This window comes from Gymnodraco acuticeps, unplaced genomic scaffold (assembly GCF_902827175.1).
Source record: "Gymnodraco acuticeps unplaced genomic scaffold, fGymAcu1.1, whole genome shotgun sequence".
Classification (NCBI taxonomy): domain Eukaryota; kingdom Metazoa; phylum Chordata; class Actinopteri; order Perciformes; family Bathydraconidae; genus Gymnodraco; species Gymnodraco acuticeps.
In genome coordinates, this window is record NW_022991154.1 from 4923282 (window position 1) to 4940361 (window position 17080).

Below are 17080 nucleotides of genomic sequence, written 5' to 3' on the forward strand. Positions count from 1 at the left end.
CTTCCTTCTGCCAACGGTGTCGCAGTTTTCCGTCTCTCCCATTTTTGTGCTTAGTGCGTACGCATGGATTAGAGCAGTGTTTTTCAAAGTGGGGGCCCTGACCCCCTGGGGGGCCGCCAGGGGGCACCAGGGGGGTCACGCAACGTTTGAGGGAAACAGGATTTTCTTTTTTTTTAAAGTTTAATTATTATTTTATTTTTTTAGATGTTATTAATAACTGTATATCAATCTATGTGTCCTTTGATGCCAATCTTTTAATATTTTTTGTTTTTGAATCACACGACCGCCCTTCAAGCCAATCAGAATTTTGTTGAGGAAATATTATTTTGCAAAGCACTGGAAGGTAGGACCACACGAAGAGCCATTTTCAAGTTTTAGATGAGTACATCATCTCAAATGGACTTGACTGGTCTCGTTGTGTGGGTGTGTGTTCAGATGGGGCAGCGGCTATGACAGGCAAAGAAAGTGGAGTGACAGCTTTGATCAGGCAGAAGGCCCCAAATGTAGTGGCAACACACTGCATGCTCCATCGCGAGGCACTTGTACACATCATTTTTTTAAAATTAAAAAAATTGCAACAGGGGGGTCCCCGCCAGAGGATAATGCTATATGGGGGTCCTTGGCATGGCACAGTTTGGGAACCCCTGGGTTAGAGTTTACGTGGAGGACCGCACATTTTCCCGTCAAGTTAGTATTTTATAAATCGCAAACATTGCGTAGAAACTGGCGTACGCCATTTTTTGAGCGTATATCCTTTAATAAATGAGGCCCATGCAGGTGACTGTGGAGGCTATTTGAGTTCAGTGAACTCATTGTCATTTTGAGACCATTTGAGTTTTGTGACATGGCACGTTATCCTGCTGAAGGTAGCCATCAGAAGATGGTCATAAAGTGATGAACATGGTCAGCAACAATACTCAGGTAGAATGTGGCGTTTAATCGATGCTCAATTTGTACGAAGGGTCCTAAAGTATGCAAAGAAATGATCCCCCAGACCATTAAACCACCACCATGTGTGTGCTTTGTAGGTATGTTTACACTTCAACATACATATCATTCCTTTAGGGAAGACTGATATCCAGTTTGCAAAACAAACCAACAAATCATTTCCATGTTAACAAATAACTTGGTTGGGTTCAGAGAATAAATCTTTGCATGACGTCAGTGATAAAAGGTTGGAAACGGTTTTACTTTGCAGGATATAAAGTGAACAATATAAACCAGTAATTGTTCATCTAAAATCTATGAAGCAGTGAGAAGTGATGAAAAAAGGATGTTACAGTAATCTAATGTTTATTTTCACCGAAGTGCCTTTCTGAGTCACATGGGGTCACTTGATGTGATCATTTCTTTACTTTCACTCTTTCCCATCTGTACATGAAACGTTGTTGCAAGTCTAAGCAAGGTGTTGAGTCTGCCTCATGCTCTTTGTTTTGATAGAGTACTTCAATGACAATCATTATCTCTGTGGAAGGGCAGTTATTACATGTGTTTACATTAGAATGGATTGGACAGTGTTTATAGAAGTTGGGAGAGAAATCATAGCACCTGGCAATGAGTAACCCTGCAGGTTCTCTCAAACATTCAACACATTTACTCATTTTCACAAGGACATTTTAATTGCTTAACTCAGTATGAGGGACCGGACCATGGTTAAGTTAATTTTAGGTATGATATTATGAAAAACATTAACTCTGAGGTCTTTTTACTAAGTTAAACACTTTTTGATCTTTCAAAGATATTTCAATAAACCTATTTTTTTTTTTATAACTTCCATGTCATGTGACCTATTGACTCAAAAACAATACCAGATAATATTACAAGTATGACAACCTCTTTTTATTTAATTCCACTTCCTATTATGTATTTTTTTTGTTTTTGGAGGATTCAGTAGTTTCTTTATTAAAAAGGTCTCACCTACATGTCATGTATCACATCTACTGCACTGGTAATGTTGGACACAGCTTTTTATTATATGTTAGACCAGCTTTTTATTTGATTATTCATATGGGCAAAACAGCTGAATTTTAACAAAAAATGAAATATAGAGGTGCATCCTACCAGTCTAGATTATGTGTTCGAAGACTTTTCATATAAAATAAATTACGATTTTGTCAGGAAAATATTCCTATTCCTTGTTTAGTGTAGTCATAATATCTGGTCCCCTGGCTTCCTTTATTTATTTATTTGGTTTGCCCGTTGATTGTCTGTTTGTTTTGTTTGTCCACCATGTACAGCGACCTTGGGTCCATTGAAAGGCGCTATATAAATATCATTTATTATTATTATTAGTATGGAATAATACTTGGAGACAGGCAAAATATAGAAAAAAGGGGGAAAGAAAGGTGCATAGAGATACATCAAGTGTACGTTTTTAAAATAAAGCATTTATGGTAAACAGTGATCAGAAATAAATATGACTTGAATAAGTTAAACGCTTCAAAGAGGTCTTAAGGTATGTTCGCCTCGCAAACAATACATCATAAAATAGACTGATTTGTCAATGGAGTTTGCTACAGCTAATCATATTGCCCATTTAAACGGTACAATATAACAACATTATACACATTTCCAGCCGCTTTCGCTTCCATGGACATTGAATGAAACACACCAAACTACCCACTAGTGATGTTAACGAAAGGGATATCTGCTTTGTTGACATATTTTCCATCTGAAGTTAGCTTAGGCTAACGTTAACCTGTGTTTGCTAGCAAGCTCTTCGTTATTCCGGAAGGGTTTACTCTGGCTGTCATTTGTATTCATTGTAATCTTACAAACCGCTTACATTATCATATTTGCTACCAAGAGGACTTTGACTCTACCATGAGCATTTAGGAGAAAACAGGATAGAGAAAATGTAACTTACAGTTTACAGATGTAGCACCGCAGCGACCGTTTCCTGTATCACGTGACTACTTCCGGCTTTCCGTTAAAAGCCAACGCCTTCAAAATAAAACATAACAAATGTCTGGTTATGATTTTGACCTGTTCTACTCCTCCTGAAAAAACTATGACACTATACATTTTTAAAACGTTTGTATACTCTGTGTCATACTATACACATTTCTGAAAGTCTGAAAGAAAAAAGCACAATGGAAATAATGATACCAGTAAGCTATTTCTTTAAAATGAAAAAGTAACTTAAACATTGCATTTGCTAACCTTTTCACATTCTCTAAACTTTAGTCAGTCAAATTGTTTTTATACAGCCCAATATCACAAATGTCACAATAGAACCAGGAGGTTGTTCAATCTGTACCGACACCCTCTGTCCTTAGACCCTTGCACTGCAAAAGGAAGAACTCACCAAAAGAAACCTCACAATCAGCGGGGGGAAACAAATGGAGCATGGTAAGCAACTAAGTATATTTACTAAAATAATGTATTCATGTAGAGTTTTTTGGTTATTGTAAATATAAATATATATCTTAAATATATCTATTTACATGTTACTTTACATTTCTAGTCCACTTTAAACATAATATTTAATTCATTTATATATGCTATATATGCATAATAAACAGTTTTACCATTGATATATTTTGCAATTTAATTTGATATTTTGAATTATACTTTCAGTTGTGATATATTATAAGATATTGATGTGCTGTGAACACTTCTAATGAGTAGATAACTATGGTTCATCTGATTTCTGCGCAGAGATTAAATATGGAAGAAACGATGTTAGATGTCGTTTGTGTGAGAATTCTATGTCCCAGTGGGAGATTTGCTTCTTTCCTCTCCTCTCTTTTCACGGTGCATCACAGAGGTATTTCCACTTGTTCTGGGAAAGGCGCAGCATCATTAGAAATGCAACAGAGACCACCCAAGCACACACTAGAACACTGATACATTTACATGTATCTTACCAAATTGTGCAGGGCAGAAAGAATGTCCCTGATAAGGCAATGCCCAATCCCCAGGGAAAACATATTGTCCAATTAGACGGGGTAATCTGATAATTGAGGGATCAAACTGTGACTTGGGAGTTTGCACCGATGCTGATGCAACACAGGGGCTGTTTGACTGCATAAACACCAATTTACAGCAATGGCGGTGGAAGATTTTGATCTTAGGCTCTGTGGTACAGCCCTTGCCATTGGATAATAACATCAGTGGCACTGATTTTATTTCACCTTGAGCGTGTTTGTGTGTGTGTGTGTGTGTGTGTGTGTGTGTGTGTGTGTGTGTGTGTGTGTGTGTGTGTGTGTGTGGGGGGGGGTGTGGGGGGGTGTGTGTGTGTGTGTGGTGTGTGTGTGTGTGTGTGTGTGGGTGTGTGTGTGTGTGTGTGTGTGTGTGTGTGTGTGTGTGTGTGTGGGGGGTGTGTGTGTGTGTGTATCATAATGGCATAATGTAGTCCCGGAGACACCTACTAAAGTGTAAACTACCACAGAAGCAGTTCTTAATCCTTTCTCAGGACTGTCTCGATTTGAATGCAGATTTTATCACAGCGATAGCGTTGCGATTGTTCAAGATACAGTTGCAAAACCTTACAGGTATGAAGTGAAGATTAAAGTAAAGGTATTTGAAGATGGGTGTGGTCGGAGCACACTGCTATACGCCACTGGCCTAATTTGAAGCTTTGACTGGATTGAACAGTTTCCGAAAAATAAAGGTAGGGTTAGTAGGAGGTTAGTAAGTGTAGAAGAGGCTGGAGTGATCCCATTACAACATGGCCTAGTATTATACTGTGAGTCTACTTTATTTGTTTTCCTTTAAAAAAACGTTTTTCATGTCTGACATTATTCCTAACAAGCGAGGAACACGTCATTGAATGTTGTGTTTTTAAAATAGCACAGGCTTTCTGAGCAGGTGTCCCAGGTGCTCCTGAGGGACAGTGCTGGTGCCTTGATCCTTGCTGTGACCCCCCGACCCTGTGTAATGCACATCCCGTAATGGCACATGCTGCGCTGCCACCATTGCTCATCCCTGAACCCTATTGTTCATTGTTTGTCCTCTCCAGTTTTTTCCCATGGGCCCCTGGCCAGTGAGAGGAAAAGGTCACTGTAAATATTGCGCTGAAATCCTCCCTCCCTCCCATAGAGCTCCTGAAGATGGAACAGGCGACCAGTGGGTGAGCACTTCCTTCCTGCGCAGGGCATTTCAACTGTAAGACATCAAACAAGTATGAATCCCTCAATGTCAAAGATTGCTGCATTGAGATCATATGCTCAGTGTTGACATTACAATAACCTGGGCAGGTTTCAGCTCTTTGCCAACAACATCATAATATCTACATATGCAGCTCCATCTGCCATCATCGCAAAGCTCTAATATGAGTATAAGAATGTAAATCACACATTTTCCAAATCTGCTCTTAAGTCCATCTTTGTAACCTTTAAATAATAGATTTTCAATGACTGAGCATGAATCCAATCCATGACTGTATTTTGTATCTCATAAAATACATAAAATATGGAAATTAAGTGAGTCTGACCCATGTGAGGCTAATCACTAGCCTGTAGCAATGCTGTTAATATAAGACGGGAGATTTTAAATAAACCCCTGACATTTGGGTTTGTTTTGCTTCTGAGTGGCGCTCCATCTCCCGTTGCTCCACTTTCCCGGAGGAGTTCAGTTTCCTGGGCTCACATTTTGGACTCCGGAAATTCAGGACTCTGCCAGGCTTAGTTTAGGAAAGCATCCAGATAAACACAATGGAGTAAGGAGATTTAAAGGGGACAGACAACCTTTCAGTCTGAGTGCTGACACTTTGCCTGACACACTATATGACTTTGATTAAGTTCATTATGTCAACAGATTTCACAAATCTTACTTTCAACTTACCCAATACAGTTATGTGAAATTGTTAATGTGATACATTTAATCAAAGTCAACGTTTCAGTTTTTCAGTGCACAGTGTCTGTATAACATGGGCAATACATGTATGGAGAGTAGAAGGAGTAAGAGAATTATTTCAAATTTGGGCAAAAAAAAAAAAAAAGTGAAGGCATGACACTAAGTGAATCAGCTACAGCTCTATTGGTATTGTTGTTCATCTGCATATTCCACAAAACATTCTGTCAAAAGTTTTCACCCAAAAAAAAGAAATCTCCAGGAAAAGGACTCAGATGAAACTTTTTAGGCTAAAGCAAGGTTTTCGGACTGGCTCCAAGTAACAATGAAGACACAAGACCAATGTCCAAGGTATTATCTCTCGGAATTTGGTGGCTTCACAATCTGAGAATATGTTTATATCTTAAAAAGACACACAGCGTTGTTTCAATCACTGTTTTTATAATATCAATGGATATTGAAAGACTCCATGACAGGAGTCCAAACTCTGTAATTCCCCTCAACTTTACAGGGAGTTTTAGCAACTTTCAGCTCATTGTTTTGGTTTTAGGGACGGCACCTCATTTAGGTTTTTTCTGGCATTTTCTATGATTATTAGTTAATTTGCTAAATTTGAAATGTAAAGAAAACATGTCATGAAAGTTATTGATGATATTTCTAATGGCAAGTCAAACATTGTGTGGCATAGGGTTGTATTGGGGGAGTTTGTACCCAGTATATTTTCCTCAGCAGTTCTAAGATTCTCTTTATGCCCCTTCAGTGGACTAACCACAAAGGCACATTGTTGCGAGAAATAAAATGTTCTGTTTCTTCCATCCTTCTTCAATGTTTTGAGCACCAAAAACGAAATTCCAAAACCCCAAATTAAACCAAAACTATCTAAATGGATTAATACAAAATAAAAAGTATATGTGTGTGTGTGTGTGTGTGTGTGTGTGTGTGTGTGTGTGTGTGTGTGTGTGTGTGTGTGTGTGTGTGTGTGTGTGTGTGTGTGTGTGTGTGTGTGTGTGTGTGTGTGTGTGTGTGTGTGTGTGTGTGTGTGTGTGTGTGTGTGTGCGTGTGTTTATGTGTGTGTGTAATTTGGGTGAACTGACCTTTTCATTATTTCGACACAGGAAAGATTGGAGAATTCCTAAGAACCCCAAGAAAAAGAGTGGGTGTGAGAGGGTATAAAGGGGCATTTTCCCAAATATGTTCAGGCTTTTACCACCCAGGTTAACATAACATGTTCCTTGCCTTCTCATAACACCACTCCCTCGGCCCCCCAGGCCAGACAACAGGCTACTGTGTATCAGGAGGCGAAGACAGGATCGGCCCTGAGAAATGTTGAGGAACACACTCTGGGAAAAAGTCTAGAGTGAAATGAAAAATCCACAATGGTGCTGAAGTCTAGCCAGAATGACACACATATTATCTCCCAAAAGTTGTTGTGGATTACCGCCTCATATTTTAGTGTTACATCCCTCCCCTCGTTTGAGTAACATGAGTTTGAGAGGAAACAGATTTCGTGCACAGGGTCCAGCTGAAACCATCGAAGCATGCTGCATGTTTGCTCCGTCTTTGACTTTATATATACAGTCTATGGTCTTTGATGATATGTGACAGGTCGGAGTGTGTTCATAACTGTTTGTGTTTATAAACAGGTGGACTTGGTTACAGCTGGGGGGTTATTTGTGTGTTTAATGGATTCGAGCCAATCGCAATCAAGGGGAGAGCATAATAAAATCCGGCCTGATGTTAAAGGCGGTCAGGCTCGGTTTTGTATCGTCATTGCTCAGATGATTACATTTTTTATTATTCTGATGCTGCCATATTTTAATTGTGATATAATATGCATTTTTAAGACATTCCCAGTGTAGCTACATAACGTTTTATATTGAATGATCCATGAAATGGAGGTTTATTATCTTAAAATAAAAACTTTATTTATGGCAGGGGTAGTTGGTATTCTTTTTTGTATTTCCTTGCACTATTCTTTCTGTTTTTCTGTTGTATTGTGTTGCACTGTTGGTGGAGCCTGTGACCTAAGATTGTCATCGACATAACACTGTAGCTATGTACGTATGACAATAAAAGCCTTGAACTTGAACCTTGAACCTTTAATTTCCCATGCAATTCTGTTTTATTTTCTTTGTAAAATGTTTTGTAAGGGTTTTTTGGTGGTTAAACAAAGACATTAGCATATAAGCCTTTTTAGATAATACATTTGATTTGAGTTGAATGATAATCAAATGCTGACTAAGAGAGAAATACATGAATGACAGATTTTACATTTTATAAAGTTCTATCAAAAGATAAGAAATTAAAGTAATCCATCCAGTTAATGGAAAATAAAATAATGGACCAATTTCATAACTAGGGCATTAAATGACACGACAGTGGTTAAAAATACCACATGACACGCACTTAAAATAAAAAGGATATATTATTTTCCACTGTGTGAAAGGAAGAGAAGGTCCTAACCTAAATGAGCCCACTAAGAGCACATTTGTGTTTTCTATCCCACGGATCAGCCTGTAAGGATTTAACACTCAATTGGCCTCAGTTAATATTAAATGGACTTAATGTGCAGCTCACAAATGGTTTAATAATATGTCTTCATTTCCGTTGCTAAGTCAATGATAGTAAGGATTCAGGCGTTGGCATTGGCCTCACTGAGTCCTCAGGGTTTTCCCTCTTTTTGTACAGTGCAAATATTTCCAGAAGAAAGCCCATTGTGGCTACAGCCCAGAAGGGGGCGCCCAAGAATGTCATTTATCAGCTTTGCCTCTCCTCTTTGGACTTGTTTGCGGAGGAGGAGAGCGAAAGATGGACAGTAAATGAGAAAAATACAGAAAGTTTTGCTCAGAGGTGTTTCTAACAAGAACCCTATCCGTACTCCCTGAACGCTGGTTCCACGTTAACAGTAGAACAAATCTGCACAGTGGATAGATAAAGGAATGAGAACCCCTTACAACACAATGCAAACAATCAACAACTACCACACCAAACCCTCCAATTAAAGTGGTTATTTCTGGTATGCTATACAAGTGACGACGATACAATTCCTCAGTTTGGCAAGATACTAGGAACTTCTTTTACACCCTTCACTCTTCTCTACAACACCTTTTTTTTTATTTCACAAAATCTTCTAATATGTTAGAAGTTGTTAAAACACAACCAAGACTGTTGCTGTATAAAATACAAACTATAATTGGCAAAATCCAGATTTACATAAGGAATATCTGAAAGATCAATAAACAGGAACACAAATGTAACCGGAAACAAATCTCCAACGTTGAGTCTTTAGACATATTTTGTGGGTGTCAAAACTCTGGCAGCTTAATATTCAGCACTTACAATAATATACATTTTATTTGAAATACATTATACAATACAGTATAATACTGTATCAATCATTTAACTTAAATGGCACTATGAATAGGCTTAAAAAAAAGATAATAAAATACATAAATAGTTGACATTCGATGAATTAATCAATTAATTGATGTGATGTAATGTAAAAGATAAATAATCAGAGTTATGCATTTCACCAGGCAGGTAACAGTGCCAAAGTGCCTGTATAAAGATGAGCATGAAAAGCTGAAACATTAAACTACAGCTGTGATCAACCAATCACATAGCATTACATAATAAAAAATAGATTTTGACTGTTTTGGGGGCATCACTGTACACATTGTATGTATAAACATTAGCCTGTGTGTGGTAATGTGTGTGTGTGTGTGTGTGTGTGTGTGTGTGTGGGGAGTTGAAGCAGAGAGGCTGTTTGTGGTGAAAACAATGAGAAAGAAGACACAGAGAGGAAGCTAAACACAGGCTGCTCTTTGAAGTCCAGAGCAGAGTAATGCTATTGTGAGCAGGTTATTAACCAACACAAACACAAGTTACATTATAGCCGAGGACATATCTGATCATCTGATATAATGTGATATATGATATAATATCGTACAAATAGTGCAGATTAAAAGTAATATGTCATGGAGGCTATAAATTGTATTATTAATGGGTTGGAGGCGGCGAGAGATTTCCCGTGTTAAGTGGATGAGGTAGCGTGGCATACAGGAAGGGAAATAGCATGTGGGTGGTGGTGGAGGGGATGTAAGGAGAACTATAGGATTGTGTATGTTGGAAAGGTGCAGAGTGCTCAGCAGTGCAAATTGAGGTCAGTTTCAGCCGAATAGCCTTTTAGCTTTGATCCCTCAGCTGAACTGGATGAAAGACATCCTGCTTCCCTCGCCAAGGAGGGAGGAAGGAGAGGCGAGCAGGGGAGGACCTCAGTTTTCTACCTGACAAATATTGCTTGATGCAGAAAAAACTGTTTCCTCTAGCACACCAATAATCTTTTATTTGTATCAGTCTCGCCTCTAGTCTTCCTAACTCGCACGGCTTTCTGTAACTCACCCCCCTTCCCCTGTACCTGTTCATATAGATCCGGATGGAGTTCATCAATCTTTTCCCCCTCTATCTGATCTTCCCTGACTCCCTCTGTTATGTTCTTTTCCTTTAGTTAGTGCATTCGAAATCTGAACTTTGATCCTCCCACGACCTGTCAGACAGCAGACCCGAAGCCTGGAGCTAACCTGCTGTTTGCGTGTATGTAAGGCCTTGCGTGTGAAATCTGGTGCGAAAGCATCCGAGTTCATGTCAATCACTGTGCGTGTGATCAAAAAATAAGTACTTAATGGGATCATGTTGTTTAGACTTGACTCATTGTGCCACTAATGTGTCTCAGCACTGTGCAGTATGTGCCTGTATCGACAACCCACCGCTAAGGTGGATTTCTATGATCAGGTAAAACTCATGCTGAATTCCTGTGACTCCAACACAGAGCTAATTATTCTAGGAGACTTTAATATCAACTGGAATGACAAACAAAATAGAAAGAACTTCAAATGGATCACGTATAATCACAACTTAATACAGCTAATGGATCAACCGACTAGAACAGGGGTCGGCAACAGGCGGACCGCGGTCCGGATCCGGACCCAGACGCCGACCTATACGGACCCGGAGCTATAATCAATACATTAACGGCCCGTCCACACTACAGCGTCGACAGCTTCAATCTGCCCCTTCACTTTGAATGGGGTGACGTCCCGTTGCCTCGCTTTTTCGCCGAACTGAATTGTGGGTAGCATAGCGGTCCGTCTCCGACGTCTCCGGAGACGCCGGAGTAGCCAGCGCCAGCCAATCAAATCCCGTTTCGGAAAATCTGACAGCTCAAGTCGTAGCCAATCAAACCGCGTCTAAACTGGGAGAGATATCCCGCCGTTAATTTCTATATTTCAAAAAAAGATGGAGGAGAAACTAATTATCGCCGTAGCAAATCACCCGGTTTTGTATGACCAGACCCTCTTCACCTACCCGGATACAAACCGGAGGAACCAGGCATGGAGGGAGGTGGCAGAGACAGTGGGTGAAACTGGTAGGTTTTCGCCTGTTTGGGGAGTTTATATATATATTGCTCCCATAAAATCCCCGGGGTTTTTTGCTTTGTATGTCGGGGGCGGGAGATTCATGTGATTGGTTGTTGGTCGCGTTGCTTGAATAAAATCCCCAAGCTTCAGACACGCCCAGCTCCAAGCTTTTTTTGAAGCTGTAGTGTGGACGCTCCGTAATAGAGGATTTTTCGGCGCCTCCCGCTTTTTTAACGCTGATTTGGGTGACTTGTGTAATTCGTGGAGAACCGAAGAGTTTTCGTTTGGGGGGGGGGGGGGGGGGGGGGGGGGGGGGAGTCCGTCCGTCAGTCCGACAAACGGACGGACAACTTCTCACTTCAAAAAAGAAGAAGAAATCTAGAACGCAAAAATAATTAAACAAGCGAGTACCTGTTTTTCCTGGCCAAGGACAGGTTCCTTGAACACAACACGAGCGTAACGTGTCTTCACGTGGTATATGTCTCGTCTGAAAGGAGTGCAGACAGAGAGCACCGGAACGCCGCTTATGGGCATAGATATGTCTCATAATTATTTGTGTGAACATAAAAATAATTTGTGTGTAAATATGTGATTTGTAAATGTAAAACAACATCCACAAATGCATTTAAAAGATTTGCAAACTCACAAATACATTTGCAAGTGTAAAACGGATCTGCAAATACGCTAAATATGTTCACAAATTAAAAAAAGATCTGTGAATATCTCTTTAACATTTACACCTTTCGATCAGGCATTTGTGAATCCATTTTGTATTTGTGGACCAAAAATGCGCTTGCGGGTCTCAAATCTCTGTTCACGGATCTCAAATCTCTGTTCGCGGATCGTCTTTTTACACACACGGAATTTTGAGACATATTTTCCGCCGGTCTCGGCTAAAATCTACTCGTGTCACTCGGTTATTTTCGGAAACCACGTGATGGCCTGCTGATGACGACATTTCCGCATGATTTCAAAGTAAGAGCATGATGGTTTGTTTAATGCTCTGTTTTTGTATTATACTGAACAGCGGAACGTTAGATGCATTCTTCATCACCATCACCATCATCATCATCATGTTATAGTGATACAGTTAGTTTGTGTTATTGGTTCAATATAGCATATATCGAGCACTTTCGTTGATGTTGAAGTGCAGGCTATACGCCACTTTCGGGTCCCGGGGGGAGCAGCTGGCAGCGAAACAGCCCAGATAAAACTCTTTCTTCATTGTTTGTTGTGTATTCAGTCAAGCGGGTCGAAGTTACAAAGCACTTCACATCTTATTAATCGGCCTAATTTTACCTTACCAGTGCAGTAATAAAGTAATCTGTAGAAAACACCGTATTTAGGTCAGGGTTATGGTGATAAAGAATGCATCTAACGTTCCGCTGTTCATTATAATACAAAAACAGAGTATTAAACAAACCATCATGCTCTTACTTTGAAATCATGCGGAAATGTCGTCATCAGCAGGCCATCACGTGGTTTCCGAAAATAACCGAGTGACACGAGTAGATTTTAGCCGAGACTTGCGGAAAATATGTCTCAAAATTCCGTGTGTGTAAAAGACGATCCGCGAACAGAGATTTGAGATCCGTGAACAGAGATTTGAGATCCGTGAACAGAGATTTGAGATCTGCAAGCGCATTTTTGGTCCACAAATACAAAATGGATTCACAAATGCCTGATCGAAAGGTGTAAATGTTAAAGAGATATTCACAGATCTTTTTTTAATTTGTGAACATATTTAGCGTATTTGCAGATCCGTTTTACACTTGCAAATGTATTTGTGAGTTTGCAAATCTTTTAAATGCATTTGTGGATGTTGTTTTACATTTACAAATCACATATTTACACACAAATTATTTGTATGTTCACACAAATAATTATGAGACATATCTATGCCCATAGCCGCTCCAGCTCTTCAAATATTGCAGTACCCATAAGGAGCCGTACACATGCCGCAGTGTTTGCGTGGCTGTGTCTTAAGTTGTAAGCACAGTGGCGATCTGTTGTTATTAGCATCTGGTTAGCTAGCTATGCTAACACATTTAAAGAGCTTTTCTTCAACCAGGTGGAAGAGAGCTCTCTCCTGAGAGGCTCAAATAACCTCAGCTCAGTGAGGTTAAAGGCACACCTTGATATGATCATTATAGTTATTAATGAGACTAAATGAAAAACAGGTATAAAATACTGTATGACAGTAACACAAAAGTTGTTCAAAATAACAAGAATAGAGTTTAAAAGGGGAGTGATTTGTAAAATATCCAAAAAGAAAAATATGCTCACAGTTCTGTTTCATATGGGTGTTGAAAGATGTATCCATAGATCTCTTCATGTTGCTCTCAAAGTGTACCAGATTGATGCTTTTAACTTCAATATTTTAAAACAAATCTTCGCGGGGGAGCATGCCCCCGGACCCCCCTAGAGGAGGTTAGGTCCCCCCCCCCCACACTTAAATCATGTTCACATGGATAGAATACTAAATACATTTGCACACATCTTGTGTCCATATCTTTCTGTTTTGGTGGTCATGCCACACCCTGCACATGCATGCATACGTGAGTCATGGTGAGATATCTGGATTAAGAGGTCGCTTTTCCTTTGCACAGCATGAAAGAAAGGTGAAATGAATGGGCTGTGATTTTAGTTTTTTTAAGCAGAGGTTGAATTCAATCATTTGTACGACCCTCGGAGGATGTTGTAAATATTGAAAGGAAAAAAGGTCCCCACCCCTGCTGTAAATAATAATAAAAACCCTTGATTTATAACTTCACATCTCTGTCTCCTATTGATCTGAGTATATTATAAAGAATAGCCAGTTAATTGAAGCATTATAGCACAGGCCTTTGTCAGATGGTATATTACTCTGTTTTTTTCTGCTGCGAATAGTTCTCTCTTTTTTCACCATACCTGTGTTTGCATCACTGAAACCAATGAGCACCTGCATGTGTATGAGAATGGCCCTGACTCCATTTCAGCCCAGATCTAAACTCCTGGCAGGACAAGCTCCAGCTCAATTCTCACACTGAATTTAAAAAAAGCGAGTGAGGGACTGCAATATAAGAGGGAAAGAAAGAGAAACTTTAAAACTGTTCAATTGTTATGATGTGTAAAGAAAGACTGATATTGTTCTATAATCGTCTGAAACTGTTAAGTCATGATGTGAAACGGTTAACAAAGAAAAAGGGAAACTCAAGCTGCTGCTACACTTTATTTTATTCATCTAAAATTAAGCACTTTTAAGATGCACACATTTTCAAAAGCTATTTTATGTATTTTCTCTATTTCATTTTTAAATGCAGCCCGAGAGGAACATTACACATATCCACAGTATGTTACTGTTAATCTGTATAGTTCAATGTTAATTGACAATACATATTGTTGTTTTTGAATTGTACTTTCTTTATTTGATTGGCAGTCAGTTGTTGATTACATGCAGACGTTGATAAAGCTACAGCTACTTCAATATATATCACACTAATTCATGAAGCAAGTTAGACATTTTGATGTTCCGGACCTTTGCATGGGGAGATTTTCTCTAACTGGACCTCGTTGAATTTTAGTTGAATACCCCTGGACTAGAATAACCAAAACCTCCAAGACTATGATAGATTTATTATTTACTAACAAAGCTGACAGAATAGTTAAAACCTACAACTTCCTGACTGGTCTTTCTGACCATAATCTTGTTCTTTTTGCCAGGAAACTCACAAAAAAAAGGTTCATGGTCACACCTAAAACACCTGCCTTGGGTTCTCGCTTCATCCCCAAAAATCTGCAACAACATTGTATGGATGCAGTGAAAATGATTGATTGGGGGGACACTCTGTCCTCTGAAGATATTGGTGAAAACAGTCATCTGTTTATATCTCAAATTAACGATGCAATGTCTTCCTTCTCAAGGAGAGGGTGCCTTAGGGACAGGAAGGAACATCATCTTCCCTGGCTGAATCAACACTGCAGGAATCTCATGAAATCTAGAGACCAACTATTGAAGCAGAGCTTGAAATCCGGACTATCCACTGACAGACAGAAATTCACTAATGCTCGTAACAAGGTAACACAAACAATAAGACAGGCCAAAGCATCAATATAATTGAAGGTGCGAAAGGTAATGGTAAAAAAGTGTTGGCAAACCATAAACTATTAGGTAAACATAAGAAACAGGAAAATAATGTTCTAGAATTAAAAATCAATGATGCCCTGATAAAAGACCCTGCAGTGTTGGTCAGCTCACTCAATGAGTATTCATAGTGCTTTGGACATTACAAAGTTCTTCCCGCCATCTGAGGTCTCACCTAGCACGACTGTGGATACACACCCCGTTTTTGACCTGGAGGAAATCACAGAGGTTGAGGTAAAAAATATAATCTTGGGTTAAGAGGTTCTAAGGCTAGGGATGCAGATGATTTAGACACCAACTTTTTTTTTTTTTCTTATCAAGCTCCACATTTGTGGAATCAGCTTCCAGTTTGTGTTCGGGCAGCAGACACCCTATCCGTTTTTAAGAGTGCGCTTAAGACCTTCCTTTTTGATAAAGCTTATAGTTAGGGCTGATTAGATTCAGTCCCTAGTTTTGCTGATATAGGCTTAGTTTGTCAGGGGACACCTTACTTCTTCCTTCTCTCTGTCTATACCTGTGTTCTCTCATGTTCCGATTAACCCAGCTTCCCCAAATTTCTTTATTTTTGGTGTCTATATACGCCGGGATCCTGAGTCATGGATGATCCTGTTGCTGCGGTCCTGTGTCCTGGATCGCGATTCCTGGATCTTGAGTCGTGGCTGTGCCTGTTGCTGTGGTCCTGGATGGATATCCTCGTGGATTCATCTTCCTATTATACACACATGCATTTCCAAACATTTGGACTACCTATGTTGCAAATGTATTATCTTTTCAATTTATACACGGCATCTATTGCACGTCTGTCCGTCCTGGGAGAGGGATCCCTCATCTATTGCTCTCCCTGAGGTTTCTCCCATTTTTCCCTTTAAACTGTGGGTTTTCTCCGGAAGTTTTTCCTTGTACGATGTGAGGGTCTAAGGACAGAGGGTGTAGTATTATCATACTGATATTATGTACAAACTGTGAAGTCCACTGAGACAAATGTAACATTTGTGATATTGGGCTATATAAATAAACATTGATTGATTGATTGATTGATTGATAAAAACACATATCGACGGTCTAATAAAACCAATTACTATGCTAGTGAATCAATCTATCAGCACGAGGGAAGTCCCATTGTCCTGGAAAGTGGCCACGGTGACATCGATTCTTAAATCTGGGGATAAGGCAATGATGTCCAATTATAGACCAATCAGCATCCTACCCTGTGTCTCTAAGATTGCTGAGAAATGGGTGTCAAAACTAATCACCAAACATTTAGATAAAGGTTTCGCTCCACTCCACCCAATGCAGTTTGGTTTTCGTGCTCACCACTCCACTGAGACAGCTAACTGTGTCTTTGTGGAAATGTATGCTGGACACGAGCCCATATGTAGGTGCTTTCTTCCTTGATCTCAGGAAGGTATTTGACACTGTTGACCACCAAGTGCTCCTTACAAAGCTGACTCATTTCAATTTTTCGGCAGATTCAATACATTGATTTAAGTCTTACTTATCGAACAGAAAACAGTGTGCTTTGGTCAACCTGGTCAACCCTCTTGGGGTTCCACAAGGTTCCGTTCTTGGGCCATTACTATTTTCTCTGTACATTAATGACCTGCCTAATGTATGTCCTGATTTGAATGTGCAAATGTATGCCGATCATCTTTGTACATGAGAAAAAGACTGAAATAATCTCATCCTGTCTCTCAAATGCTTTGGACAAGGTTCAACACTGGCTGAACAATATTTGCCCCCCCTC

General features: G+C 39.5%; 1 protein-coding gene across 1 annotated transcript in view; it reads right to left on the reverse strand.

The window, feature by feature from the left end:
* exoc2 (exocyst complex component 2) overlaps window positions 1-2929 on the reverse strand; it is a 56258-nt gene extending 53329 nt beyond the window's left edge. The window contains 1 exon segment of the mRNA XM_034237458.1: window positions 2867-2929. The gene's annotated coding sequence lies outside the window, so the exon portion shown is untranslated.
* Window positions 2930-17080: the final 14151 nt, after the last annotated feature.